Here is a 15,239-nt window from a genome sequence, read left to right on the forward strand (position 1 = left end):
CTTTCTTGCACTGATATTTTTCCATCCATTTTTCTTTTTTTTTTTTTTTTTTGTGCTGGAAGTTCCGTCAATACCCGCCAACCTTTAAGAGACATCATGCAGCCAGGCCTCTCGGCTTGTGGCCACACCGTCCTGAACGCGCCCGATCTCGTAAGATCTCGGAAGCTAAACGGGGCAGGACCTGGTCAGTACTAGGATGGGAGACCTCCTGGAAATACCTGGTGCAGCAAGCTTTTACGTCTCCTGGGTAACTTTATCGTAGCTCTTAATTCTCTCTTTCTGTCTGGAGGAGATATAATTGAAGAATTGTACACGTACCCGGCTACTTTCAACACCCTTTGCTGCACTGATATTTTTCCCTCCCTTTTTCTATTTTTTTTTTTTTTTTTTTGCTGGAAGTTCCGTCAATACTTGCCAGCCTTTAAGAGACATCATGCAGCCAGTCCTCTTGGCTTGCGGCCACACCGTCCTGAACGCGCCTGATCTCATCATATCTCGGAAGCTAAACGGGGCAGGGTCTGGTCAGTACTTGGTTGGGTGACCTCCTGGAAATACCAGGTGCTGCAAGCTTTTTACGTCTCCTGGGTAACTTCATCGTAGCTCTTAATACTCTCTTTCAGTCTGGAGGAGATATTATTGAAGAATTGTACACGTACCCGGCTACTTTCAACAGCCTTTGCTGCACTGATATTTTTCCCTCCATTTTTCTTTTTTTTTTTTGCTGGAAGTTCGTCAATATCCGCCAACCTTTAAGAGACATCATGCAGCCAGGCCTCTCGGCTTGTGGCCACACCGTCCTGAATGCGCCCGATCTCGTAAGATCTCGGAAGCTAAACGGGGTAGGGCCTGGTCAGTACTTGGATGGCTGACCTCCTAGAAATACCAGGTGCTGCAAGCTTTTTACGTCTCCTGGGTAACTTCATCGTAGCTCTTAATACTCTCTCTCTGTCTGGAGGAGACATAATTGAAGTATTGTACACGTACCCAGCTACTGTCAACACCCTTTGCTGCACTGATATTTTTCCATCCATTTTTCTTTTTTTTTTTTTTTTTTTTTTTTTTGCTGGAAGTTCCGTCAATACCCGCCAACCTTTAAGAGACATCATGCAGCCAGGCCTCTCGGCTTGTGGCCACACCGTCCTGAATGCGCCCGATCTCGTAAGATCTCGCAAGCTAAACGGGGCAGGGCCTGGTCAGTACTTGGATGGCTGACCTCCTAGAAATACCAGGTGCTGCAAGCTTTTTACGTCTCCTGGGTAACTTCATCGTAGCTCTTAATACTCTTTATCTGTCTGGAGGAGATATAATTGAAGTATTGTACACTTTGTCTTAGGGACAGTCTGGCTAGCAGTGACTGAGTGGTTGACAGACGACAAGCAACGGAATGTACGTGCTCTGTGATGTCATAGCAGTCAGCTGAGAGAGGCTCGTGATGTCATCGCTGAGCTGTCTGTCTGTCTGTCTGTCTCTCTCTCTCTCTCTCTCTCTCTCTCTCTCTCTCTCTCTCTCTCTTCCTCTCAATTCAATTCATTTGTATTGTCAAAGCAATTGGACATACATACATATATATATATATATATATATATATATATACATACATACATACATCCATACATGCTAGAAAGTCATTACTATGTTATCTTAAAGGCTAACTAAGCAGAACATATATCATTATAGAACAGAGTTCATAGGTCAACACATGGTTTTAGGGAACAGGCACGTAGGTCATACCGTTTGACAATGTCTCCAAGGTTCTCATCGTAAATAACAAACAGAAATCAAACTATCTTCTGGGCTGACCTTCTAGCTTGACCGTATCTTTCTTAAGTATACAAGAGAGAAAAACAGGTGTAAGAAAATAATTTCTAATTTTCCTTCTACACATATATACATACATACATACATATGTAGCGTTATGTTGGGTGTATTTGGATAAGAGCATTTGGGCTCTGAGCTGAAGCACTGATCTAAAGAAGACCTCTCCCCCCCCAAAGTTATCAGATTTCCTTAGCTCATCAGCTTGGAACTGGTTTGCATCAAAGTGACAGTTTTGGGGAGGATGGCACCGAGAAGAGGCCAAATAGTTTGGAATTCTGCTATGAGATGTCTGGAGAAAGGGGCCTGTAGGTGATAAAAACTCTTTGAAGTGGATGAGAGCCGAAATCCCGACATAGAGCTACGAACCCAGGCCAACCGGCATTTCCAAAAGATGGCATGGATTGACATCAGTCATAAATAAAGCCTCCCTCCAATAGGACACTGGGGGCTGAAACCGAAATCCAATCTCAAGAACTCAGGGACCAATCACCTACTGATCTGACAGACTATAAGGAACAGCGGACAGTCTTTCTCTCTCTCTCTCTCTCACCTGAACCAGAAACTCGCTGCCACAGCTCAACCTGTAGCTCTGTTGCCAGAACCGGAATCAGAAACCAACCAAGTCTTTGCCGGCAACAGAAGAGTTAAACTATGAGAAGGAGATTGAGCGAAGAATTATTTTAAAGGACTTTATTAAATAAATAACTTCACAGACCCACCTGATCAGTGGAGTTTTACAGCTGGACAATTGACTAAGTCGACTGAATACGAAAGTGTCAGTCACTTAAATAGCTATTTGAGTCTTAAGAAACTTGACCCTTGGAACAAACAGGGCCCTGCTTTCCTCAAAGACTTCGTCTTCAAGTAACTACGGTGGAACCATGCTTACAAAGAAGATTTTGTGCACAACCTTGGAGCCTTCAAACCAATGGAAAATCTGTTTGGAAAAGACTCTACATTCGCGAAACCCCAACTTCCAGGTGCATCGACTGAGTGGAAGTTCTTGGACAAAGCCGAACCGGACTGCCTTTGTTCCAAACCACACGGACCTCGTGCCGTGTGCTGTTATCTGAGCCCGAAGCCAGAGAGGCCTCTCTGCGATGAAGTTCACATAACTTTAACAGTTTGGAGTTTGTGATTCATGACATTTGAGAAATCAATTAGAAATGTTAATCTGTGATTCATAACTCTAGAATGTGTAATATCATTTAGTTTTCTTAAATATAAATGTGAGTTGCATTAAACTGTTTTGTTGATAATTTTAGAAATAAAATCTGTCAACGCCGAGAAATATCTTCTCATTCCTGTTTAACTGTTTAGTCTGAAATTGACACAAGTTAATAGACATTAGATTATTGGTGGCCCTGCCTATCCTTAATCATTGAATAATAATCAGTTAAGGGAAATTGTGGTAACAAATAGGATCTTTCTCGGCACCTAAACGTAAATGAGACTGATATATATATAACGAGAAGTTACCTGACATAAATACTAACCTGCGTAGTTATTTAATGTCTGACTAATAATACTAACGAGAGACTCACCTTCGTCTTACTAACCGGTATTGTAGTCAATGTGTTTATAACCTTTTTTGTTTAACGATTTGTTAAACGGAATGTACGTGCTCTGTGATGTCATAGCAGTAAGCTGAGAGAGGCTCGTCATGTCATCGCTGAGCTGGCTGGCTGGCTCTCTGTGTGTGTGTGTGTGTGTGTGTGTGTGTCTCTCTGTCTGTCTGTCTGTCTGTCTCTCTCTCTCTCTCTTACTCTCTCTCTCTCCCTCTCAATTCAATTCATTTGTATTGTCAAAGCAATTGGACATGCATACATACATACATACATATATATGGAAAATAAACAATATGTGTACATCTCTTTCTGCATTAGTGGTGCCCTCACAGATGTGCAAGTTACATGACAGACAGACAGACAGACACACACACACTTTCACACACAGACAGACAGACACAGACACACACAGAAACACACACACATACTTTGACAGACAGACAGACAGACACACGCATATTATGGGTCTTTGTTGGGTAGTGAAATGGGTAGCATCAGTCGCAGTGTGGGTAATGTCAGGGAGCCAATCATAGTCCCCGTTATTTGCATATCGTGGCGCAAAGCATTCTGGGAAAAGCAACTAAACACGTTTAGTCATGTATTTGTCCATAGTTTACACATGAGATGAAAGAGACAGTATGACGTATTGAGCACCTGGGATTCCTCATGTGTATGTGAGGGGCAGAGGAACCGGATCCCAAGTGTGCGTCCCAGGTGCTATAGGTTTCAAAGCATGCAGGGGAATAGGCACCCCACCCTGACACGTAAAGAAGACTGGATAGGGAGATATAAATAGCAATGGGGAGACTCTTGTACTTGGTGTGGCTCTATCCATATAGTGGGGCCAGCAGGTGCAGCAATAGAAGCTCAGCCTGGGGAGACTGGATTTAGCATTTCCTCTCCATTTTGATAACTATCCATAATCATTTCTGCAAAATACTTCTATGATACCTATGTATGTTTTTTACTTGTACTATATTATACTATCAAGTATCAGTGTACACATACAATGTGACCTGTTACATTAATACAGAGGCCACGGAAGGCCAGATCACTAATAGCCACTGTCCCCTGATATTACACTTTTTTACAATCACTTTGGCACTCATTTCAGAACCTTGATGTCATTTTTCAAAACTCTAGACACTAAACTCACACCCGATGATCAAAATGCACATTTTTCAAAACTCTAACACTTTTTTACAATTGCTTGGATACAATACACATCAACCTCAGATCATTTGTTCATTGAAATAAAATGACACAACTTACATCAAAGTATTACCATTTCAAAATGCAATTCACACATTACATCTGAGATCACTGTCTATTCACTGTCTATTCATTTCATTACAAAGATCTAACTATCGATACAGCTGCTCAAAATGATAAGTGACTGTTGCATTACTCTTAATGCATAATTTTATGGAAACTGACAAACAATATTCCATGTTTCGATCATGAAAGTTTCAGGATAATGAGATCCATTGACATCAATAAACGAGGAGCATGAACCAGTTGGACTACATTATCTATGGATGTAATATTTCATCATCATTCATCATCATGTAGCACTTTTCCATACCATGTTTGCAGTGTGGAAGGAAAGTTAGAAATTCTTTCTCTAATACCTGTTTTTCTCTCTTGTATACTTAAGAAAGATAAGGTCAAGCTAGAAGGTCAGGCCAGAAGGTAGTTTGATTTCTGTTTGTTATTTACGATGAGAATCTTGGAGACAATGTCAAACAGTATGATTGAAGTGCCTGCTCCCTAATCCATGTGTTGATCTATGAACTCTGTCCTATAATGATATAAATTCTGCTTAGCTAACTTTTAAGATAACATAGTAATGACTTTCTGATTATAACCAGCTCTTTGATTTTTGTGTATAAAAGCTCTGACTGTTAAAATGAAGGCAGAGCGACTTTGGGATCTACTTGAGTCACTGTTTCTCTCCACGCTGCGTGTATTAAAGGCATTGCAACTAACGCTCCAACCTGGTTGAAGATGATTGTTCTTCCACATCAGATTTGACATTACTGTATGTATGCAGGCCCTTGTAATTGCTTTTCCAATACTGCCAACTGGTTATTGATGATTGATTTCACATTGTGGTACGAGTATCGAGTGAAATGAGTGCTATCCACCCCAGCAACACAGTGATAACATGGAGCCGGCAAGTCATCCAGGTCACAATAGAGGTCAAGCAGTGGGAGGAGGAAGACGTGGTGGTCAAAGGAATGGAAGGGGACATGCACCCCTTCTGAGAGGTGGTCGTGGGCCTCGTCATAGAGGAGGGCTTAGGCCTCACCAGAGAGGCAGCCATGGGCCTCATTTGAGAGGTGTTGGGGGAACGTGGTAGAGGACAAGGCCACGGACCAGACAGCGGCAGCAACAGCAAATAGTGTCCAGTGAAATCCGAGAAATAGTTGTAGAGCATGTTGTAAATCATGGCATGACCATGACTGAGGCAGCTACAATGATTCAATCAAACCTCAGAATCAACTCAGGATCAACTGTGGCCTCAATCATCAGAAATTTCCGTACTGAGAAGCGGCAAGTCTTCAGCATGCACTAAACATTAGGCTACTCTCAATTGTCAAATGACTGTATACTGCATACCAATGTGTAGCACAGAGTATAGTGTGCCTTTTGAAAGAAATGCAGACAGAGTGAAGCAGCTGATGACTGAGTATGTTCAGGTATGTTCAGTTTCAAGATGCCTCTTGTGAAAAATGGTTGTGAGAACCTGAACCTGAACACAGGGCTGATGGAAATTCAGAAGTACAGTAATCAATCCTTTGTTTTACACTAAGCCAGGTGAGGAACACTGCAGTTGACATTTTACTGTAGTTTTGTTCTTTTTTGTAGCTAATTATTGTTGCATGGCTTCAAAGAAACCTATGGTGTGATTTGATTGTATTGCATCAATACATTTCAGATTTTGTTCAATGATTCCACTGTGTCTGTAGTATTCTCTCTACTAGTCCTTTTACAGTGATGTATTTATGTGTAGTACCATAATGAAACATGTATCACATATTTTGTACTACAATATTTAATGATTGTACGAACAACTACACAGTGAAACTATCGGTATCTTCTGTGTGGGTGATCTAAATAAATGTTACTATGGTATTTCATGATAAATGAATTATTTGAACCAACAAGTCTGCAAGTGCAAGGTTTCTTTAAAGATATGAATGCACAATGCAATGTTTTGAACATTGGACAGCCTGTGTTACAAGTGATGACCGTTTTGAGTTTTGTGTCTAGAGTTTTGAAAAATGACATCAAGGTTCTGAAATTAGTGACAAAGTGATTGTAAAAAACTGTATATTCATCCTATTTAATGTGCTCTTTTAAAATGTACTTTTCTTTTTTATGTTGCCATTTCTGTTCTACCAATGTTTCAGTTGTTAGCCAAAGATTGACAGAGTACATCTCATACACACAGGCCAGACAGCAAGGATTTCTTTTTGAAATTCAATTACAAATGCTGCATGAACTCATCAATACGATTAGAGCTCCTGAAATCAATATAACTAACTCACTCTACAGCATCTCATTAGCAGTGAAAAGAAACCAAGAAAGTTGGGACAGTCGACTGTTTACCACTATGTAACATCACCTTTTCTTTTAATAACACTTATTAAGCACTTGGGCACTGAAGACACCACTTGGTTAAGTTTAGCAAGTGGGATTTCCCCCCATTCATCCATTATGCATTTCCTCAGCTGCGCAACTGCACAGGGCCTTCGTTGTCTTAATTTGCACTTCATAGTGCGCCACACATTCTCAATTCGGAGACAGGTCAGGACTGCAGGCAGGCCATGCTAGCACCCGCACTCTCTGCCTACGCAACCATGCGCTTGTAATCTGGGCAGAATGTGGTTTGGCGTTATCCTGCTGAAAAATGCAGGGATGTCCCTGGAAAAGACGATGTCTGGATGGCAGCATATGTTGCTCCAAAATGTGTACATCTCTTTCTGCAAAAATGGTGCCCTCACAGATGTGCGAGTTACATGACAGACAGACACTCATACACACTGTCACACCCACACACACACACACACTTTCACAGACAGACACACGCACACACACTCACTTTCACACAGAGACAGACACACAAACACAGAGACAGACACACACACACTCACTTTCACACAGAGACACACAAACACATACACTTTCACACAGACACACACACACATACATACATACATACATACATACATATATAAGGAAAAGAAACAATACATTTAAAAATCACAAAAAGATGTAATAAAGTACAGAAAATCTAAATGTAATAAAATGTGATCTTTAATACACACAAATATGTATGGCTGGTCGGATGCGTCTTGGACTCGGGTTCCTCTTCATTACGTATAATGCTTTTGCCTTTTGCTATAGCTTTCCGTGGAGGGGATCGTGGGTGAGTTTGTACCATTCTTGGGAGGCTCTGCCTTGTTGGGGCGGAGCTGTGATCCAGGTGAACAGCAGATCGGACATAGGTGGGCATGTGGGCGGAGGAGGAAGGCCGGTCAAGCAAATAAGCTTGCTAAGGTACGCAGCAGCAGCAAGCAGCCCCACCATCCAGTCAGCCAGCCAGTCTGGCTGGCAGTGACTGAGTGGTTGACAGACGGCAAGCAACGGAATGTACGTGCTCTGTGATGTCATAGGAGTCACCTGAGAGAGATGTTTGTGATGTCATCGCTGAGCTGGCTGGCTCTGTGTGTCTTGCTGGCTGTGTGTGTGTGTGTGAGAGAGAGAGAGACTTTTTGACTTTTATCAGACTTCATTGCCTGTTTGCAACACGCAATAATTCATACAAAAGAAAATAAATAAATAAATAAAAAATAGTGTTCCCCTTTGTTTGTCTCCCCCCAACACGCATTAACTCCGCCACTGATCTGTACACTTTTAAAGAAAGCAACCCAATACACACAACAAAACAACCATCAAATACTAAACCCTATAAATGAATTACATAATAAAAACCAACTCCCCATCATACAATTCACAAAGGGCATCATTAATACACCAGACCTGTTCAAAACTCTCCAAATCATTCATCAGCCTGTAATAGTTAAACTCTAGTCTGACTCTGCACTTGACCAGCATGGCAAACACTCTCACTGCATCCTCACTGCCCTCCCCACACACTCTGTTCTTCCTAGTCTTATAGACGGCCATTTTAGCCTGGCCCAGCAAGAAGTTTACCAGCTGGTCCACATGTTTGGTCTTTCTGGTGTATCGCGCCCCTAAAATAAAAACCTTTGTGTTAAAAATCAGGTTAAGATCAGTAAAAAGACGAGTTAAAAGACTAAAAATGGGTGACAACCGAGAGCAAGTGCTGAAACAGTGAAACACGGTCTCTCTCTGAGCACAGAATGGGCAGGCGTCGGACACAGCAGGGTTAAGAACAGTAATAAAAGAATTGACAGCAATAATGGTGTGTAACACCCTCCACTGCAGATTGCCAGCTCTCTTATTGAGGGGGGCTTGTACAGGCTTCTCCAGGCGGGCGCAGTGTCTTCCCCCAGCCCCAGCCTGTAAAGTAATTTTAGGAATCACAAAGAAACAGTTGAAAGTGCTAAATAAGTATTTTGATGCACCATATTAATTTAGGAAATTTACATGTTGTTTTTCATCAGCTTCTGTATCTGATGGCTCCACATCACTGGCTGGATTGACAGCAACGACACTCTAAAAAAAGAAGTGTTAAGTTTGAGCATTCAGGACTTGTTTTGAAGATCCTGAATATCACTGGTCCACAATTTATCTGTGAAACTATGGGTTAATCTCCATATACAAAATACTTTTCACACACACTTTAAATTTACAACTAAATTTACATGTTGATGTCTTTCGTCAGCTTCTGTATTTGATGGCTCAATATAACTGGTTGCATTAACAGCAACGGCACACTACAAGAAAATAACATTATATTTAAACATTCAGGACTGGTTTAGCATCACCTCGAATATCCCTAGCCCTTGAGGTCGATTGTTATTGTGGTCTTCAAGACCAGTGCTTCTCAACCTTAGTCCTGGAGGAGGCCCACTGTCTGCTGATTTTCATTACAACAACATTGTAGGTTATATCAGTGACTGTGGTCCTAAAGTACCCCTATGCCTGCTGTTTTTTTTCCAGTTGAGCTCTTAATTACCTAATTGGCTTAACTGAAGCCATTTAACCCTTTTCCCAGGTCTTTGGTTGTTGATGAGTTACAAAGAGCTGGATTGTGGCCCGCCATGACTGGAAGTGAAGAACACTCACTCTAGGCCTTTAACTTAATGTTCATATGTAGGGGCCTATCCATCTGATTTGTTTTTGCACATTTATTAACAGAAAAATTGATGGTACGTGAAATCATCTGAGCTGAAAAATATAATGTTCCACCAATAATAAAATAAATGTATTAATTAAAATTATAGAGATAATAGAATGTTCACAGATTATTAGTTCAGAAAATAAAATATTTTTTTATATCTTAAATAGAATTAACACTCAAATCAGTTGTAGGGTAAACAAGGTCTATTTTTTGGATTGATTTTATAATTATACATGTATGGCTGCATGAAGCTTACCTGAGAATCTGATATTTTAGTAACTTTGTTGCTTCTTGTTGGGTAGTCCACGTTTGCCGCCGTTCTTTTTCTGTAAATGTAAATCAAAAGGCAATAATTACATACTGTAATTAAAATACAAAAAGTATAAACATTGTATTATTATTTTTGTATCCTGTTTCTCCATCTCGATGCTGTTCTTTTTGGAATTGCATATCTAGGTTTACTTAAATACTGTTTATAAGATTGTAAACTCATCATCCAAATTTCTTCATTTGCCAAACTTTATGTAGTGCGCTTGCAGTTTCAGAAGAAGAAAAAAAACTGTAACAGATGGGATATGTAGTACTTTATACTCGAGTGGTCTATGCGATTACACCCTGTTGGTGTTATTAAGAACGCCAAGTACCAGAATGCAGAGCGGGACTGTTTTTTGTGCCGTGACTTGTCGGGGGAAAAACGCGCAGAAAAAACGGACGAGAAGGTGAAGGTAGTATGGCGGTGATGCACGCGTTGGTGAAGTGGGAAAGCGGGGTCGACAAAGACTCTTACAGCGTGATTCCCACTGCTTGCTTTCGCAATTTTGATTTATTCAGCATTGCTGATGATGACGAAGAGACGACTCGAAACTTCAGAGCAGAGTGGAGAGACATGAACAAACCTCCAAAAGGTGGATGGCCTGTCCATGAAGCGCAGATCATTATGACTGGTAACAATGTTTATTTAAAAAAAAAAAAACATTAAAGTCTTTACATGCTATTTGATATATACAATCACAGTATATTTGAAATGAATGTTTAAGTTATTAATGTGTTGTACGTCTAACATACTCTTATAACATGGTAGGTGGTGGTGAGGGCGCTAAAAACTCGTCATACTTGACTGGCATTTGTAAGAACGATTTATTGTGTGTTGTGCTTTACAATAAAATCCCCCAAATCACAAAATAAATTAAACCAGATATAATTTAACTTCAGTTTTGATTCAGTGTTGGCTGTTCATCTTAATTTGTATGGTCAAAGCACAGTATTTTTATGACAAATAAATATAATCCCCAAATATCTGTGGACATAATGCAGGGTTTTATTTATTTTATTTTTATTTTAGGAAAAGAAGGCGAACTAAGAAGAAAACTTAATGACCTAACAAAAATGCCCTGTCCTAAAATGAAGAGAGTACCTAAACCAAACAAAAAACTTCAAATTTCAGATGATAGTGACCTTGATGAACCACAGTTACCGGTGAGATAATTACTGCAAATATTAAATAAATGTATTGCAGGATTGTTTTTTTTTTAATCATTTTCATATATATATATATATATATATATATATATATATATATATATATATATTCATTTTAAACTCTTTTCCTCTCTGAATACAGCACAAAATAAGAAAGAAAACCGATGGAGCATCAAGAATTAGATCCCGTCATATTCTACAGACATTTAAAGAGTCCAGTGAAGTTGAGCTACAGCAAAACGTTAAGCAGCTCGAAAAGGAAAACACAAGACTTAAAAATGAAAACCAATGTCTTCGAAACCGTATGGTTGATGGTAAGTTTTTTTATTTATAGCAAATAATTCCTTACCTTGATAAATGTTATTCTTCAGTAATTTAGATTCCAGAGTAATGTATTATAGTTGATCATACTGAAGTAATCTAGAACCACAATACAGACTCTTAATGTGCACTGTCTAATAGTTTAATAATACTGATTATTAAATAAAGTTTTTCAACATAACTTCATAATCCTACATTAATGACTATATGCATTACATTAGACCTGGAAATTCTTGTATTTTATCTTTTTTATTTTTTTCGTAGCTAATGTTAATGACCCACAAAAAGGTCAGTTTGCCAATAACATAGAGCAAGTCTCTCAAGTATAATTGCAGGCATTGATGGTTTTGTTTTCACTTTGCATTAAATATATTACTAGAAATGATTATCATTTAATACTAAGGTTTTTTTCTCCAGAGATTCCAGACCTTTTGGACAATCTGAAAAAAATTGTAACAAAAGCCACATTTATCAGCAATGAAGACAAAAGTGTGTCACCATCAAGTGGTTCTGACAGCCCCACAGCAAATTGTTCTGAATCTGACAAAGAATCACCAAAACAGGTATAACACTCTTGGTCTACAATATTACAAAGACAAGGTAAAAATATATATATTGAAAACAAATATTGGTTGTAAACAATCTAATGATGCTACATTATCAGTTATATTCATAGTTATAGTTGATAATAAGAATGTAATTGAATTATGGGTGTCACAGATTCACTGACTTTATTATGTCTGTAAATTAATAAACTTAGAATTGAGACATACTGTGGTCTTTAATAACACATTTCTGTAACAAAATCACAGCCTTACTGATAATGTATTCCACTTAACATAATATAAGAATAGTTTGGGGATAAACTTGTTTTTTATTTACCATTGTCTTTTAGGTGGAAATATTCCCAGGCACTGGAGTTTACATTGACAAACTGTCCTGGATCCTTGCAGAGAGGTGCAGCACGAATACGTCATATGCAAGAACCCTGACGGTTGCTGTCTTTGACTTTCCAACATTACTAAAGAGCAATCTTCGTGGTGGTGGCAGCAAGAGAGATCCAACTTCGGAGACATTAAGATCCTCATTGATGTTATTGAGGATCATATACAGCTGCCTTCGGAAGGACACGACGTGTTTCAGTTGCGGGGCTTTGCAGCCCAGCGGGACCCTCTTAATGCCGGACATCAGCTGCCCGAGCCGGTGCGGATGAACGGAGGGACGTTAGACAGCGTTACCTTCCGGGCAGGAGCAGCGAGCGGCAACACCGGGGTGAAAGTGTCGTCTAACACTGTGCCATTAGCCACTAGCTGATTGAGCAGATCAGTGGTTTTTAAGAAGATAACAATGGCAGCAGACTTGATATTTTCACACCCTGCTACCTCCCCAACCGCTAACACACACTGCTCTAGGGGGCAGAACTGCACCGGAGCGATCTTGACTCCATGGCGTCGGGTCAGTTTTTCAAAAGACGCATTCAGGGGGTCCGACCCCCCGACCCGGGAAGAACTACCGGTACTCCCCCCTCCCCTCCCCTGTTCCCCCACAATAAGAAAAGCACTGAAAACAGAAGACAAAATAAACAAACTGAAAAAAGTAAAGCAACAAAAAAACGCAGCCAAAGGACAGAGCTCTCAGCAGCACTCCCGCTCACTGCAGACCCCTCCCACACACTCCCAGCTGAGAGAGAGAGAGAGAGAGAGTTAGTGTCTGTCTGTCTCTCTCTCTCTGTAGATGCATCATAGGGAACATATGTAACAATCTCTCTTTTTGTTTACCAAAAATGAGAATGAACGTATTTCAAGTGGGTGTTGCCTTGGTTGGAAACGTTTTAAGATTATTTATGAAGTGTAAAGTGGATTTGTCTCAGTTCTCCGTAGTTTTCAATGTATGTGCCATTCAGTAGCGTTCATGTTACAGATGTGCCCTATGCAGTGGTAGGGTCAATAAAATGTCAGTAAAACTTTATTTTAGCAATTATGGAGGGGAAGAACTGCAAATAGCGGGTCCCCACTAATTATCTAACTTACCAACAACGTTTAAAATTAGGTCTTGCGAAGCTGCCAAATAATGCTGTATAATCGTATGTGTCTTCATACACCGGCTGCTATAGTCTGATAGCTTTGATTATATATATATATTTTCTCGTGAACCACAAATGCTATTTGCTTGATTTTTACAGAGTATGTTATAAATACCATTGTTATGAAGCCTGACAAATTGTATGCTGTAATTATGAATATTTTCAAATCATTTGTTTGTTTTTCCTAACATGTTACAAATGTTCCCTATGTGAAAGATGCATTATATCTTAATAACGTCTAAACAATTAAAGATATACAGATTATTATTTTCGGTAAAGTTATAACACATTGCTATTAACTATGTGTGTCAGTAAAAGTTTAAAAAATCCTAATAATTTTTTATTGATCCTGCAAAATAGGTGTTTAGGGAACATTTGTAACATTAGGGTTACGATTTGCCATAGACGCGGAATGAGTTTGATTGTGATGTTAAATGGGGTTTAAAGACGCAGTCGCCTCGGTGCTGATTACTATTGCTGTGTTTCTCCACTTCTACTCCATGCTTGGGAACGCCCACATCCAGTGACGTCAAAACCGGTGGAAAAGCGGGCCGGTTCAAAAAAGATCAGCTGGATCCCAGGCCGAGCAGCAGCTCCGGCTCCAGCACCGGCACCATGTCGCTGGAAAAGCGCTAAGTGAGCTCACAGTGAGCTCAGTGTAATGTCTGCTCTGGTGAGCTCACAGTGTGACCTAGTCGTGAGTTCACGTCTTCACTGGGTAGTCCTTGACAACTTAATTGACTCAATTCTTGGGCTTAATTGGTCAAAATGACCATTGGTTGAAGGTACTCAGGGACTGATGTGTAGAGAGACTTATTAAACCTGCAGGATTGTGGTTTTCCCAGAACAGAATTAACCAGTGTAGCGTTATGTTGGGTGTATTCTGATAAGAGCATTTTAGCTCTGAGCTGAAGCACTGATCTAAAGAAGACCTCTCCCCCCCAAATTTATCAGATTTCCTTAACTCATCAGCATGTGAACTGGTTTACATCAAAGTGACAGTCTTGGGAGGATGGCACCAAGAATGGGCCAAATAGCTTGGAATCCCTGCTGTGAGATGTCTGGGGAAGGGGGCCTGTAGGAAATAAAAACTCTTTGAAATGGACGAGAGCCGAAATCCCGACACAGAGCTACGAACCCGTGCCAACCGGCATTTCCAAAAGATGGCATGGATTGACATCAGTCATACATCAAGCCCCCCTCCAATAGGACACTGGGGGCTGAAGCCGAAATCCAATCTCACAAACTAAAGAACCAATCACCTATTGATCTGACAGGCGTATAAAGGGTAACGCACGGCATCTCTCTCTCTCTCTCACCTAAACCAGTAACTCGCTGCCACAGCTCAACTTGTATCTCTGTTGCCAGAACCGGAACCAGAAACCAACTAAGTCTTTACCAGCAACAGAAGGGTTAAACTGGGAGAAGGAGATTGAGCCGTACGAAGAATTATTTTAAAGGACTTTATTAAATAAAGAACTTTACAGACTGTGCTGCCCGCCTGTGCCCAGCCATCCAGCTGGACAATTGACTAAGTCGACTGAATATGAAAGTCATTTAAATAGCTATTTGAGTCTTAAGAAACTTGACCCTTGGAACGAACAGGGCCCTGCTTTCCTCAAAGACTTTGTCT

General features: G+C 40.2%; 2 non-coding genes and 3 pseudogenes across 2 annotated transcripts; all 5 read left to right on the forward strand.

Annotated features, from left to right (window-relative positions):
* Window positions 1-114: 114 nt before the first annotated feature.
* On the forward strand, window positions 115-233 carry LOC136737944 (uncharacterized; annotated as a pseudogene).
* Window positions 234-451: 218 nt separating this feature from the next.
* LOC136738003 (uncharacterized) lies at window positions 452-570 on the forward strand (annotated as a pseudogene).
* A 209-nt stretch (window positions 571-779) lies between these two features.
* On the forward strand, window positions 780-898 carry LOC136737901 (5S ribosomal RNA). Its single transcript, XR_010812520.1, has one exon. It is a non-coding gene; the product is annotated as a 5S ribosomal RNA (ribosomal RNA).
* A 224-nt stretch (window positions 899-1,122) lies between these two features.
* LOC136738035 (uncharacterized) lies at window positions 1,123-1,241 on the forward strand (annotated as a pseudogene).
* Window positions 1,242-7,749: 6,508 nt separating this feature from the next.
* LOC136738279 (U5 spliceosomal RNA) lies at window positions 7,750-7,864 on the forward strand. Its single transcript, XR_010812583.1, has one exon. It is a non-coding gene; the product is annotated as a U5 spliceosomal RNA (small nuclear RNA).
* Window positions 7,865-15,239: the final 7,375 nt, after the last annotated feature.

This window comes from Amia ocellicauda, unplaced genomic scaffold (genome assembly GCF_036373705.1).
Source record: "Amia ocellicauda isolate fAmiCal2 unplaced genomic scaffold, fAmiCal2.hap1 HAP1_SCAFFOLD_55, whole genome shotgun sequence".
In the NCBI taxonomy this organism is placed as follows: Eukaryota; Metazoa; Chordata; class Actinopteri; order Amiiformes; family Amiidae; genus Amia; species Amia ocellicauda.